Genomic DNA, 15,690 nt, shown 5'->3' with positions numbered 1-15,690 from the left:
ACAATGCATAAAATCCTCTAAGAAGACAAACTATATTACTTCATAAAACTGCATTTTTGTTGTAATTAAACAAATTGCATTTAAACTTGCTCTGTGCTTCCAAAGCAATCAATAGCATTTTGCTGTAAGCTGCACTTTACTTGCAGGTGTTAAGTGCTTGGTGCCTTCATTCGATCTACTTCTCTTGGATAATTTTTATTTGCAAACTATGGGAGTTTTTTTCTTAATAACTTTTTAAAAATTGTTAGATAAGAATATATTGGAAAGTGTCTGCAAACTATCACCCACATTTAGTCCATCAGATAAATGACCCAAAAAGATTTTTTAAGTATTTTCGGCTGATTAGGACCTTTTCTTATGACACGATGACCCACTTAAATTAAAATACCTACTTACATCAAAATAGCATTAAGAAATTTTCATAGTTTATAACATATATTTAACAAAGCCTGTATGCTAAATGCAAAATACCACATTTAAGTCCTGAATAAAATTTAGAAATTACAGACCCTAGTTATAACTATTCCTTTAAAAGTGATCACACTAGGTCAAGAAAAATGTCACCTACTTTAGGATTCTAATTGCCTAATTCCAATAATTAACTATCTTTATGTTAAATAACCCATTTTCTTAAAGCATTAAAAAAATAATAATCACTACTCGACCAATCTTGAGTAGCAAAAAGATTTCAGAGAACAGTCTCAATTTTTCTGATAACATCAAGTCTAATTACCGCAATCTGGGTGATTAAATACTTTTCAAGCTTTCAACCTTCAATCAAGAATTATTTGAAGAGATGAATATTTGGGTGGGGCTATAGACTAATTAGTGTTACGTAAGAGAGAAGCGAACTTAAGCTATGATTTTAATCTATCTTTAAAATAAAAATGTTTTAATCTTTCTTGAAAATGGTTACCAAACAGTTATCTATTTAGGTAACGTGAACCAACAGTTAAACAAATTACCTTAGGAACTGATAGGACCAAAATATAAACAGGATTTCAAGTCCTTTTAAGGTCTAGCAGCTAAGCTTGCTATTTTTAACACTTGATCAAAATCACCAATTTGTGCAACTTTTTAGCTAGAGATTTTTGAAAATAATTTGATGACTTTTCTTATAACGATGCATTTTATTTCTAAAATTTACCATCTTGAAAATAATTCCACTTTAATTTTGCATGAACCTTTTCCGCAGAAAAGCAGGCAGATTACCTCTCCTTCAAAACTCAAAGTCAGATCCGGTGAACATCAGGAGGTAAAGTGTACAATCTTTGAAGAGACTTTTGGTAAAAAGAGCAAACTTATATTAACAGTAAATTCTTCAAATTTCCAAAACTGGATTTCATTCCTAATTTAGGTACAGTTAACCTGTGCTATTAAATATCACCAATAGGGCAAGTGGTATGGATTCTTAACAAAAGGAAAACAGACTTCTCTCAGGTGGGTACAAGTGTGTGCAGCACATACCTTAGATGAAATAGTAATGTTCTCCTCATCTCACACTACACCTGTCAATAAACTAAGTGCTATTTGAATATTTATTCATAAAAGTGAGGTCCAGTAACTATTTTGAGAGCAAACAGAGCAGTAACATTTTATCACTATGGTGTACTGATAACAAGTTACCTCCTGACCTTTCCTATCTCTCAATCTTAGCTCACATATTCCTATATTACTTAAGACATTAAAATATTATTTTAAATTTTTTAAATAAAACACAGAAAGCTTCCAAATGATCAAATAAAGATCTAACCCTAAGTAAACCTTGGTTTTAAAGCTCTCCTCTTGCTAATTTTAAGAAAGGAAACGCCCAGAAGCTCGGTGTTAACGCTTCTGCTGATTGTGAAAATTGCAGCAATAAAAACTCCAACTGCTTGTCTTAAATTAAGACTTGTCATATACCATACGAAATCTGTATATTCATACTGGTTTTTATAACATTTGGAAGTTTTGTTGTTTGCTTTGATGTCAGTCCATTAATAAAGCAGAGAGTCAAAAGCCTGGAAAAAATTACATTTATTGGGAATTCTCAAGTCAAAACCTGAAGTAACTGGTTTATTCTACCCCACATGATTCAATCTTCTGATTTCCCCAACTACCTGCTCCCAGAGCTATCTGCATTTCTAAATTCGTTTTCTGTTGCCAACACATAGTAACCCACAGTGATTGAAAATGGCAGCTGAACTGCTTCTACAACACATTAATTTTTCTCTAAGTAGTCCAATTTTGTCATCTAAATGTTGAAAAATCTTCTTTTCACTGCATTTTACACCTTTAGAGATTTGCTGAATTCAGGCTCACCATCATATAAAATGAAGAGCAATGTTTTCAAGACAATTTTTAGATTATCACTAATAGCTCTAAAGGATAATGTGTTTTCTTTACAGCACTCTGCATTCAAAGCAGACTAGTTAATAGCAACTTAAGTGCAATAATAGCAATTACATCAATGTGAGCCTTTTTACCTCAAAAGTACTTCTTAGACAACTGAAGGGATCAGATAAATAAAGTATCATAAATCGATTGCAGGGTAAATGATACACAATCTGAATGCCACTAAAAAAACCTCATCTTAATCTGAAAAAAGTTATTATCCTATTAAACTGAAGACTAAAAATATTAGGCAATTAATGATATTTTTCCTTCCAAAACTGGCTATTAGAAAGTCAATTTTTACTATTTAAAATTAAAACAAGGAGTCCTGAACATTAGTAAAAAAGCCCTCCTCCAGTGAAGAGATATCAATTCACGTCCAAAATGAGTCAACTATCAAAGGTAATATGAGCTCACAAATCTCCAAAACCTTCCCAAACATTCATTTTCATCTTAAAACTAGGTTTTAGGAAATGGTAAGCTCAATAAATAAAACCAATGCTTCCCCAGAAGTTGAAGATAAAAGTTCCTCTCCTTTGACCCATCTGCTCTCCAGAAAATGACCCAAATGACCTCAGAACCTGTTCGTCCTTGTTTCTTCATTCATGGATATTGAGTTGTTACAAGAAATTCAAACAACCCACCTCTCTGCAAATGTAAAAAAGCATTAGCAAATGCACTATAAATATTAAGAAAAATAAACCAACTTTAAGCTGAATTCTCCAGTTTACTGTGTTTGATAAAATACAAAAATTTTGAGATGAAACAATGACTACTCAATCGGGATTATCCCTATTTAAGTACAATCATAAAAAAATTGTGCATCACTTAGAAACCTTTTTCAAATTTACACCTGCAATAGAAGGAGCATTAACAAAGTGCATGTTGAGTTTTTAATTTTCAAAACCCTCCACTGATTCCTTTTTCCTATTAATTTAGCAAGTGTATTAAAAATAAAGTTTCCTAGGTGTAAAAATGAGTGGCCTTGTATCACAAGATTTCTATTGTTTCATAGACTAATTATCAGGCTTTCGTTCCCATTTTAGTAATATAACAAAGTGCAGGCCCTAGGAAAGTATTAAGTTAGAAGGAAAAGCTTTCTCTCCCTTCCACAGAAGGGACCCCAAAAGAGAGGCAACAGTGACGATCATAAAACAAAAGGTCACCCTTTTTCTAAGAACAAACCATTTATCAATAGAAAATAATTGTCTTGCCATTTGCAAGGGCTCCACAGCAATAGACAATGTTTTTCACTCACATAATTACAAAACAGTAAAAGTTCAGAAACACAGCCTGAATCCACCTCCCTATTTTTACCCTTTACAATTCTCATTGCCCTTTGGGCCTCCGCTTGGAAGCAAATGGGAGACAGGCTGAAGTTTTCTCAATTGAGCTGAAGCTAAGAAACCTTTGATATGCTAATAGTCCCCTTCAAACGGTAAGAATTCACACTTGCATTAATTCAAACAATTTGTGCAGAATGATGTGAAACGGCACCTCTTTTAGAGGCAAGCAACAAAAGGAGAGAATCGGAATGTCTGAAGAAACTAAACAACAGAACATTTGTTCTGCAGTATTCTCTCTATCACGCATAAATTTATTAGAGAGTGGAGGGAGGCACAACAAAAAGTTCCATAACACACCTGAAGAGAAGTAGATTTTCTTAGAAAGGCTTTCTCAACTATGATAAAGATCACTAAATTTAAAGTTATAAAGTTACCTTTTACTTAGGTCAAGAGTCCCGCCACAACTTGGAATGTTACCAAAGACACCACACCAACTATTTTATTTTTCTGCTGTGGACGTATATTGCCTCCTTAGTCCCCATCTTTTAAGGCTTGCCCAAGATCAAACATGATTTAGTAGGAGACATCCCAACAGGCAATTATTTACCCAACGGATGTAACTCTTCCTCATTGTGCAACTCGAGTTGAGCAAAAAACAAACTCGGAGGGGCCCGTTCCAGACGCAAACACGGAGAGAGAAATGAATGGACCAACCACGTCCGTTAAATCTACGCCTCTGGAAAGGGGAAGAGAGGAGAGGCACACACTGTAAAGAATGCAGAAGAAATTGTAAGCATTGGGGGCGGGGGCGAGGAGGCGTGAGCCTAAGAACCTGGCCTTTTTAACGGGAACCATATGGTTGGTGGCTGCGGCTCAGACGCTCCCAGGCTGCTTGGAGAAGCTGCTAAGCAGCCTGACACCTTTCAAGAAACAGGAGGAAAACATTTCCTCGGTCTGAATCCGAGACTACACAGTTTGCATCAGGAACAACGGAATGCGGGGGGGCAAGCAAGGGGGAAAGGATGAGGGGGGAGGAGTATACAGAAGATGGGAAAAGAAGACGGACGCTGCAGGACTTGTCCCTCCAACGCTGCCCGTAGAGCACAGAGTGAACAGAGGATAGGAAAAAATAGATGAAATTCACACGTTCCTTAGCCTGCGCTCAGCGACACTTGGGAACATGTAAAGCTTCCAGCGATCTCCCGTACCCCAAGCCCCGTAGTTGGGCTAAAGGAACAAACTTGACTGATCCCAAGTGAAGTAATCTTGCAAGCGTGCCTCTCACTGCTGGGGCGCTTTTGTCACTTCGCTCGCCCTCGCCTCTCCGCCAGAGGGTCGGGGCGCCCCAGCCAATCCCGGAGCCCCCGCTCCGGGAGCCAGGGGGTCTCCCCAGTCCTAGCGCTCCTCCCACGCCGCTGCTCCCCAGCCCGCCCCCCATCCTGCAAGCCCTGCTTCCTGCAGCTCCAAGGCTACAGCCAGTCCCGGAGCCCCCACCCCTAACTTGTGTCTCGGGCCCAGCGCGGCCCGCTGCTGCCCTCTCACTGCGGCCCGGGAGGCTGCCCTCCCCGGGGCCTGCGGGCCCGGGCCCGCCAGCCGCCCGCCCCGCCGGGCCGCCCCTAATCGTTGCCAGCCCGGGCGCCGGCCCCGCCACATCTGGCTGCGCTTTGCTGTCATCCTCGCCTCCCCACGCCGCCTCACCACCGACAAGAAGGAACACCACCCCGCAACAACTCGCCCCGGGCCCCCCACCGGCCACTCCCCCGAACTCGCTCCAGCGCTCGGCCTCCCCGCTCCACTTCCAACCCGGGACGGCTCTGCCCGCGGGCGCTGGGGACAGGGACGCGCGCCCCGCCCGGCCTCGAGCCCCGCGCCCCGAGCAGAGCAGCCCCTCCCCAGGCGGGCCGGGAACCGGGGAGCGGCACCTCCCGGCCCAAGCTTCCAGAACATCCGAAAACGCATAAGCCCCTCCGACTGCCCCTCCCCGGTCCCCCGGCCCCGGGACTGCCGCCCCGAAAGCGTTCCAACACTCCCCGAGCAAAGGAGTCGCGGGGGGACGCGACGGCGAGTTCTGCGGCTCGATCGCTGCGGAGGGGAGGGGGCGCAGCCCGGGCGGAGGGTCCCCGGCCCGCCGAACAGAAAAACGGCGCCCGGCCCCAACTCTCCCGCAGCCCCCGCCCCCTCCAGCATCCACCCCGGGCCCGCGGCGCCAAGCAAACAGGTCTCCGGGGCCCGGCACAGAGGCACATTGTTCGCTCCCGCGGCTCTTACCTCGCTCGCCGAGCGCGCCCCGGGGAGGACCGTCTGGCCGGGGGCCGCGCGGGGAGAGGCGCGGAGCCGGGCGGTGACCCCGGCCGCCGAGGGCCGAGGCCGGCCGCGAGTGGGTCGCCGGCCGCCGAGGGGGCGCGGGAGGCAGCGCGGCGGCTCGGCGCGTCCTCCTGCTCGGCCGCCGCCGCCTCCAGCCAAACAGCCTGCGCCAGGCGGCTCCTGGGGTTAGGTCAACATTTTCCCGCAGTGTCCCGCACGCCGCTCCGCCACGGGGGTCTGGGCCAGGCGCGCGCACACCCCCTGGCCGCGCGCTCCCTTCGCAAAAGCAACAATTCGGGGATCAGAGAGGAAGGGGTGGCGGGGCAAGAGCCCGACAGAGGTGCGCAGACTTGGGAGTCCCCTCGGAGCGGCGGGCGCGGGGGGCGGGCGGGCGCGCGGCCAGCTCCGTGTGTCCGGCGAAGCCCCTCGGCCCGCCGTGCGCCGACCTGCGGCCCCTCCTCACATTGCTGGGCTCCGGGCCGCGGCGGAGCGGCGGCCGCTGCCCCCCGGCAGCCTGGCGGCGAGGACTCGGGCTCGGGCAGCGGGGCGGTGCAGGGAAGAGGCGCGCCACGCACAGCAGCGGCGGGGACAGGCCCCCCGACAATCCCCAGGAACGCTCCGGTAAGCGGCCGCCTTCGCTCCGGCACCTCTGCGTGTGTGTGAGCGGAGAGAGGGAGAGCGAGAGAGAGCAGGAGAGAAGGAGAGCGAGCGAGAGAGACGGGGGAGTGCGAAGTCCTGACACAGACTCGCGGCGAGGTCTGAACTGGAGTCACCTCCAGCCGCCTCCTCCTCCTCCTCCTCCCCAAATCCCCACCTCCCCACCCCCCCGAGTTCGCCTAATCATATCAACATATTAGCTTGTACAGCGGCAAAGGACAAATCTCTCCCTCCTGATTTTTCCAGCCAGGGGCTCAGGCAAACTCAAAAGAAGATTACAGGCAGCTAAGTACAAAACGCGGAGCAGATAATCTATAACTCATTGCCGCCCAATGGCCATTTTCCACTCCATTTGAGCAGCTGCGGCGGCCGTGCGCCCGAGCGGGGGGGAGGGGAGGGGAGCGAAAGGGGACACTTACGAGCTCGAGCAGTTCGGCTGGCGGTGGCGGTGGCCCAGCAGCCGCCCGAGGACTGGCCCGCCCCGGCTCCGCCGGCGGGGCGGCCGCAGGGCTGTCCAGGCGGCCGCGGCGGCGAGGGACGCGCGCGCACGGCCGCGGAACGCGCCCCGGAGGCGGCCTGCGGTGGCTGGCGCCCCTCCCCTCCCGCCCCGTCCGCTCGCCGTCCCCCCACCCCCACCGACCCGGGGCTCCGCATCCAGACCCCCCCCAACAGCCCCAACCTTCAAACCATCTTTTCAACCCCCACCCCCCTAAACTCCACTCACTGCGCGCTCGGTCCTCCGCGCGCTCCGCTGGCGCGCGCTCTCCATCCTGTCCACACACACGCACTTTAAAAACATTTATTTTATTTCTGGACTGGGGTGAAGGGTATTTGGGAGAGCGCGGCGCGCCAGCCTCCCAGGCGGGGCGCAGGGGGCTGGCCGGCGCCTCGGAGCCCCCTCCCTTCTCCCCTCCAGGCCCAGGAGCTTGCTCCTTGCCTGGACTTCGGAGAGGCGCCCAGGATGCGTCTTGTACCCACCCCGTCTCCAGGTTTCTCTTTTCTCCACGCCGCGAGCCGCAGGCCCCGAAACTTTTAGTTTCCGCAGCCCTCCTTTTGTGTGACTGCTGGGAGGAGAAAGAACGTCTGTTCGCCACCGCTGCCTCCGTCCGGCTGCGGCGCGCGGGGGACGCTCCAGGGTTAATGCGTCTTTGATACCGGAGATTTCCGGCGCGCTCGTTAATGAAAGTTACATTTTTTAAAATTGCGATGACTTTTTCTTTGTAGTTACGGAGGACTAGCCCAACTTTGACTTTATTGACTATATTTCACAAGAGCGATTTGTTTGTTTTTGATTAAAGCCACCAGGATAAGCAAAGGAAGGAAAGGAGACTACAAGGCTCTTTACTCGCAAGTGCATTCATCGTGCTGTTAGGTCTGTTTCCCTCATTTCCTTACATTGAAACTGCTTTTGCTCTTGTCCTCTGACCACACTTCCTTGCACCTCTCTGTTGGTAGTGTCAGCAAACAGCCAGACAGCGCCCACGACAGACTCAAGCTAAAGAGAATAGACCACGACCGGGAAAATCATGCTTGAAAAATGTTTAGAAACCAGTTAAGTGTCCTCTGCGTATGAGGAAAATCAAACCTGGATTTTTCTTTTTTAATTACAAAATTCTGAGCTGAAAGTGCCGAAGTTTTCGGTTGCGTTTCTAAATCTCTGGTTCTACTAATGAATGCAGCCGTCAATTAAAGAAGCGTGTTTGCATTGGTTTTCAAGAAAAACTGAATCTCCAAAATTTAAAACCTCTAGAAAATAGGATGAAACTTGAGCTTCTTTGCTTTCAGAAACAATATGTAGTTTCTGTTGCTGCGGGTATGTTGCAGTCATCATACTTCAGAAATCATTTCAAACAACAATGTTATTAAAATGTCAACAGCAGATTGTTCAAAAGACATGAAGACTCTAAATACCTATCAGTTTTTTTGTCACAAAGCCAGATATTTGTAGTACTGAAGTAAATCCAGCTAGTGGTCAAGTTTGTTCTCAACTTGTAAAAAATCATGAGTTAAAAGTACATGTGTGCAAATAACTGAAACATGCTCTTTTGGTGGATTCATTATAATTCTCAAATTAAGCAAGAATCCTCGATGATCTAATTTCTTTCTACTTAATGTATTGATGTTTTAATATTCTCACCATTCCAAAAGATAAGAGAAGCTATTTAGAGCGTTTGTGCTTTAAACTACATACACACTTCCATTTTGAATTTCGTAGATAGCATAGTTCAGATATTATCAACGCAGGGTATAAACTAGTCTGGAAAAAAATACACTTGTGCAGAGCTGGTGTGAAACCTTGTTACATACCTAAGTCTTTACATCTGTCGAAATTTATATGTACAACAGAGCTATCTAGGAAAATTAAATCAGGCTACTTTAAAGTAGTTGAAAAGAAGGCAGAATTATAGAATTCTCAGACTTCAGAGGTCATTTATATCATGGTCTCTTTTGGAATTTAAAATTATTTTATTCAGGATTGTAAACCAAAATATGTCAAACTAATAATAGTTTGCATTTACTGAAAAATTTTAGCCCTTTCTTTTGTTCACCTTTGAAGGTTTTTCACTCATCTGAGCATGATTCACAAGAAGCCCCAATGAGTGCACAGATTTGTCTAATCCTATTTTCCTTTGGGAGGCAAAACTTGGGCTGAAGTTTTTATTTAGTGAGCTTAGTAAGTAATCAATAGAAATTTTTGCCTGAATTAAGCTGGCCATATGTTGGCTCATTTACTTATTTATTTAACTCTCTCAGAAAGAATCTCTGCAAGAACCCACTATCTACATTTCATAGGTCTGACATTCTTTGATGCTCAGGACATAAGGGAGTCACTCTCCACTATGTTCCTAAAGAGACTACACCACAAAAAAAGGAGGGCCCTTGAGAGGGGGTTAAAACTATAGGGAGTGGAAAATGTCTCGTACAAGTTTTTAATTTTAATTCAATAGGATGTGTATTTTACAGAGTTCAAAGGATCTAACACTTTTTTCCTAAGACTACAATAAGCTTGCTATGTTTTTAAAATTATATCTAAGTGTATTCCTTCTCTGGGATAATGCTTTAAATATTAAAGAGTTTTTAATACTTCCCTTGCACTTTACACATAATAATGTGTCAACCTTCTTTGTATCCACAAAGACTTGAAACAGAGCTTTTAATTGCACTGATATATTCAAGATTAAGCTGTTAGCCACAACCTGCCATTTACAAAGGAGCAGTTAAATGACACATACACATCCAGAAAACGTAATTTGCCTGACACTTCATGACAATTCCAAACATAATTTATAACAACACAGGTGTTATGGTAGAAAAAAATGAAATAAGAAGCTTAATAATGTCTGCAGATGTGAGCAAGTTAAGGGGAGTGAGTAGATGATGCTTCCCTGCGATACAGTCAATTTAACTGCTCAATCTATATTATTATTTAAGTAATGGCAAAATCATTGACTTATTCATAATACTTGCTAATTGTTTTTAAAAATAAATTCTACAAAGGACAAAGGAAACACCCCTTTCCATTTGTTTTATGTTAAATCAACATCTAACCACTCATGGTGATTTCATTCAAAGAAAACAGAAGGAACTCATTAGCTTATGTGGTTAAAGAGATTGATGGGCTTCAAACATTTTAACCATACATGTTTTTTCCAACTGTAGGAACTCATGGTTTTAATTTAAGCAACTTTAAGAAACTAAAGATTATTTTATTCAATGGGTTCACATATTTCTGATGATGAAATTATGCTAATTTTTAATGCTATTTACCATGCGAGCATCTTTGTTTAGAGGGAAGTGATGAGGTACTTGTCAAAAATACAAGTATTAAGAACAATAGTTCAGGTACCAAATTAAAGAATCTGAAGAGGTATGAAAATGGGCATGGTAGCAAAATATTGTGATTAGGATAAGCCAGTAGAGCACGTGGATAACTTCGTCACTGCCCCACTCTGGCAAACTTGGATCTGGATAAGCCAGTTCAGAAAGGGATGCTCATAGGGGTGGGTTGGGGTGGGGTGGGAACAGACTGGGGGCTTGATAGTAGGCCCCAAATCGTGTGAAGTTTGAGCTGCCCAGCTGTCGAGAACTATCCATGAGGCTAAGCTGTATTCATTACGGGCGGCACATTTTTGCCTGTGATGAGAGCTCTGTGAGAGTTCTAAAATACAGCAAACAAGTAAACAGAAAACATGTGAAACTGGTCTAGTATCTAATACAGAAATAGAACTAAAATTAGCCAGATTTCATCCTAAACTTAGTCAGTTCCCTTTTATTTTTTTATTACTGTTCAACGATGCTTAGTGCTGAAACTAGTTTTCCCTACTCTAGAAAATACATCTTTTAAAGCTCTAGAGCAGATCAAAGCAATATGTGAATACCAAACATAACTAGAACTGGTTGCAAGTTGCTAGCTTTGTTTTTCATTTTAGCTTCAGCATGCATGTAGGCTGACAAGAAATCAAAACTCATTTTCCATGAGAGCAGAAACATATGAAAGCATTTGGCAAAGCCAATAAGTTTTTAACTATTCTCCCAGCTCCCTCCAGACTGAGTAAATCTTTGTCCAAGAAGGCCAAACCCTATCTAAAATGGAAAGATGCAGTGTCCAAAAGCAATGGCAATTTAAACTATAGTACAGATATGATTATGGTATACTGTGCTTAATGACATTATTTACAAGTATATAATCACATATATTATTAAATACATATCATTTTGCAGTTAATACTTTTAAAAAATATCCACCAATACAACTGGTAGCATGGCTCTTCCTGTGCAGTGTTTATATATATATATAACTGTATGTAAAGCGTTGTAAAATTTTTATACCGTTGCCATTACGATACTCAAAAGTAAGCAAATTAAAAACGATATCCTTCAGAATCGTTGTTCCGCTGAGTCTTACATGACTCAGAGTTAGTCTTTCTTTCCCATAAATTGTTCCCATAACTCGTGTTAATCTCTGCACCCTGAGGATTTGCTATAATTGGGTCTTAAAGATCTTCTTCTATCAATGTTTCTGTCAAACCATGAAGTGTAACTATAAGAACACTCATTTTATACAAAGCTGTCTATCACTTCCTGTAATAATTATTTTATTCAGTAAATACTCATAACCAAATGTTTTCTTGTTCAAGTATGTAGTTTAAAAATAGGCCTCACCATCCCTTTTTAATATGTGCAAACCTTTGTCAACAATACAGATGAAATTTCTTTACATTTTTTAAAAAATTGTTGAAGTTAAACTAAGAGGAACCTAAAATCGCAAGTCTTTGTTTTAAATATGAGACGTTTGAATGGACAGTTCGTGGTAAAGCGTCACGCGACGATTGAGTGACAACAAAAGCAAGATAATGGTTAATAGTAGAGGCAACTTCACTCCATTGCATCTAAACCCTCAAAGATACCCAAAGAGCAATTTCACAGAAGTCCAAATTGAATTTTTAGTGCCTCTGAGAATATGACTTTGGTTATTCATGTCATAGCTCATGAAGTTTTGTAGTCCGGCAAAACTTGCAAAAGGCTTTTAAGAGTCAGGAAACAGACTCACAGATGCCCTCTTTGCATTTTAGAAAGTGTCAAATAAACAATTGTATAACACTGCTAATGTTTTCATATTAGAATACATTAAAGTTTCCTAAATGATACAGCATAAAATAATAGTTGAAATATATAATCTTAATATTTTTGAAACACAAAAATTGTTTTATTTCAGTTTTGAAATATTTTATAGTCTAAAATTCTGTAGCTTGAGATGGTTGACCTTGACTTTTGTTGTTTCTTCTGATCGTATAAATTAGCCATTACCAACATTTTTCATTATTTTTTTCTATAATTAGTATGATAGTTATTTTTAACTCCACTTATCTGCTTTATTTTAAAAAGGCCTTTGTTTTATATATTTTAGTAAAAATAAATTTGTCTGAGCATGTGGAAACTAGAAGAGCAATTTGCAAAGATTTTTCTTCTAAACCCAGCTCTCATCATAGTTTCCTGATAAGATAATAGAATGTTGCCATCTCTATTTTCAAGAATAGTTTAAATCTTTATAATTAAGTTTTCAACTTATTGCAACTCATTACAGTCCATTCTTAAGGTCACTATGAAATCAATCACTTAGGTCCTAGACCAAACAATGATGTAATAGGCATATGTTTTTGTGATAAGTAAAAGCGCCTTAGAAGAGAATCCGTTTTCTTTAAAATTAGCATCCAAATTTAGAATCATACTAAAATGTCATTTATATCTCAGAGGAGTACTGAAATGGCTTGGTAATGATAAGGTTTTGTTGAGCGATATTCAATGAAAAAATTTTGTTTTAGGTTAAAAAATAAAAACACATAAATAACCTCTCCAGCCAATCCACATGAAAAAGACGCTTCTGAACCATCACCTGGATAATATATTTTTTGAATGGTTTTGTGTCAGTGATGGAGATGTGTAGCACTGAACCGTCCATACTCATCAAATTGTCCTGATTACCAAAATCACATATCTACAATATAATGAAAGAAGATTATTAGCGCATTAAAAGAATGCCCCCTTCATTTTGGGAATGTAATTTATGATGCCAATTTAATTAGTACTATGTTCTTACTACCTGAATTAATGACCCAAATTCAGACCACATATATTTCATTGTTCAGACAATGTAAAACATACTGCAAGAAAAACTAATTTCCTGTTTATTTTCTAATGATAATTGAAACACAGTAATTCATTAAAATACTGGGTTACTGCTATATGTGAAGTGGCATGTCTCAAAGAAAGAGGTCTCAGAAATACATGAAAAAATAACAGTTTGTTAAAACTAGAGAAAAGTTGAGTATGAATGCTAGCTATAAAATGTAAATTGAGAAATCCAAGAATGTGAACTATTTTAAAATAATATGGATCCCCAGAAGACTATCATTTATCATTTAAAAATAAACTTATGGGTAATCAAATAAGGAATCTGAAAAATATTTAAAAGAATGAATTTTGACATTTCATATAATTACTCAATATTTACTTTCTCTCCAGTGCCTTACTGCAAAATGATTTTAAATATGATATATATAAATCAAAATATTTTATGCAGGTGTAGATTTGAGATGATAATGCTGGCCTATTTGTTTATATTGAATATTTTGATACAAGAGGAAATCATGTCATGTCAAAAATAGATACTAGATGAAATATTTAGAAAATTAACTACATCGGTAAATTTATAACATCAGAATTTGGAGGTAAAATATTACACCTTATGACTGAGGGAAGTCTGTCTTTGCCTCAATTTTCCAGTTAATGAAAGAAGTGTTTAAATACTCTGTAGTTAGATTATTAACTTCTACAAAACTGAAACAGATGTGTGTCTTAGTATGCCATTAAATTTATGATTTACATAGAACCCTTACATAGAGCTGAGCAGAGGCCAATGATTCTAATTCGCTCTAGATTTACAATAACCTGATCTGGTTTTTGTAAGTATTGAAACACTTTAAACAAAATTAGAAAGCAGTTGTGCTTTGTGTGATTAAAGATGCAATTCCCTTTGGAGTAATGAGAAAAGTTAGAACATGTTTCTTTCTTTATGGATGTTTCTATTATAAACACCAGTGCTATACATTATATTTTTTTGTTACTATGATTTCCTTGTTTTTAATTATAAAATAAACCAATTGAATTTCACTGGAGTCTCAAAATTGAAACTATGCCAAAATTTAGCTGAAGAATGTGTACTGAGCTTCATAAAAATCCTTAAAATTTTTCCCAAGGTCTTAAGGTCTTGTTATACAAATACTGGTTCACCATAATTTTCTAGAGCAAAACGTCTTTCTGATTAAGACCTACACAGCTAAAAGACTTGAGTGCTAGATGCGTTTTAAACCCTAGAAAACAGCATATATAAAATTGCTCAGGACTTAGGATTACTGGGTTTATATAGATTACAAATATAAAAAAGTCTATTTTATCTCATTATACAAATAATAACATTTACAGCACTATTATTTAAACCTTCTTCTGCTTTGCTTGGTGAATTATAATCCATGAGTCCTAAAAATCAAATCTATAAAAATACTTTATTTTAAACACTGTGAATACTGTTTCCTTAAAAATCAGTCAGAAATGTTGATATAAATATCATTGTAAGCATTTGTGTGTATATTTATGGATATAGAAAATAAGTACATGCAAAAGTATTAATTCATTAAAAGTTTATCTCTCATAAAACCTTTATTAGCCCTTGAAGTCTTTGCCACTTCATATAAAATGATTTATCTTTTGAATAACAAGGTTCCATTAATCTGTTTGACAAAGGAATTTTTAAATCATTTAAATAATTTATTTGAATGAATTATTTAAATTCTGTAAAATATATATATGCACATGTATATGCATATATCTGTGTCTATATATTTGTGTTCTGGCATAATATCACAGAAGAAATACAAAATAGAATTCAGAATGCATTGTCCTTGACGCCACCAGTGGGACTTGGTTTTGCTACAATTTGCTCTCTGATCACCCACCGTTTGCATAGGTCCCCAGCCATTTGTGCTACATTTGGCACAACTGGGTGGTTAAATGTCAGAGAAACGTGCACGTTATTTTCTATATGCATTTTTAATTTTGCATTTTTACTGAGATTGTAGGCTGACATATTTTCCAAAATGTAAGGATAATAAACGCAATTATTCAACACTCATAGAAAACCTGCTTTCCTCAATTCAGTGCTCTAGGTGCTACTAGAAAGTCGTAAACATACTCCCTCCCCAGAGAAATAAATCATCTGTGGAAACAAAGGGCAGGTATGCATGGAAAATATGTAAGGGTAGACACAAAAATTTATAAGCAAATACACAAAACTAATTAGGACATAAAGATATATATAATATGCATGGCATTCAGGAGCTTTATATACTATTTCTTCACAGACTATTACTTCACAAAATTTTCTCTCAAATAGATCTTATTGTTCTTTTTTTCCCCTTAAGATGCATCTTTACTCATAAAAATAATGAAAATGATTGAATAATCCCCCAACTTTGGTGAGGTTATAGAATAAATTTGCAGCAGGTTCTCATCA

General features: G+C 40.6%; 1 protein-coding gene across 23 annotated transcripts in view; it reads right to left on the bottom strand.

Annotated features, from left to right (window-relative positions):
• The window catches only part of ADGRL2 (adhesion G protein-coupled receptor L2), a 594,466-nt gene that overhangs the window by 178,949 nt on the left and 399,827 nt on the right, over positions 1 to 15,690 (bottom strand). For 6 of the 23 annotated variants that reach the window (XM_044749015.2, XM_044749025.2, XM_044749017.2 and 3 more), the window contains exon 1: positions 5,928 to 6,619. The exons of 4 other annotated variants lie outside the window; for them this stretch is intronic. The gene's annotated coding sequence lies outside the window, so the exon portion shown is untranslated. Of the gene's footprint in view, positions 1 to 5,927; positions 6,622 to 7,039; positions 7,194 to 7,344; positions 7,480 to 7,598; positions 7,741 to 15,690 lie in introns of those variants that run through there. 13 more of the 23 variants (XM_044749021.2, XM_044749022.2, XM_044749023.2 and 10 more) reach the window with 9 other exon arrangements.

This window comes from Equus asinus, chromosome 16 (genome assembly GCF_041296235.1).
Source record: "Equus asinus isolate D_3611 breed Donkey chromosome 16, EquAss-T2T_v2, whole genome shotgun sequence".
In the NCBI taxonomy this organism is placed as follows: domain Eukaryota; kingdom Metazoa; phylum Chordata; class Mammalia; order Perissodactyla; family Equidae; genus Equus; species Equus asinus.
The sequence above is the reverse complement of the archived record's forward strand: the minus strand, read 5'-3'. Positions and strand labels throughout refer to the sequence as shown.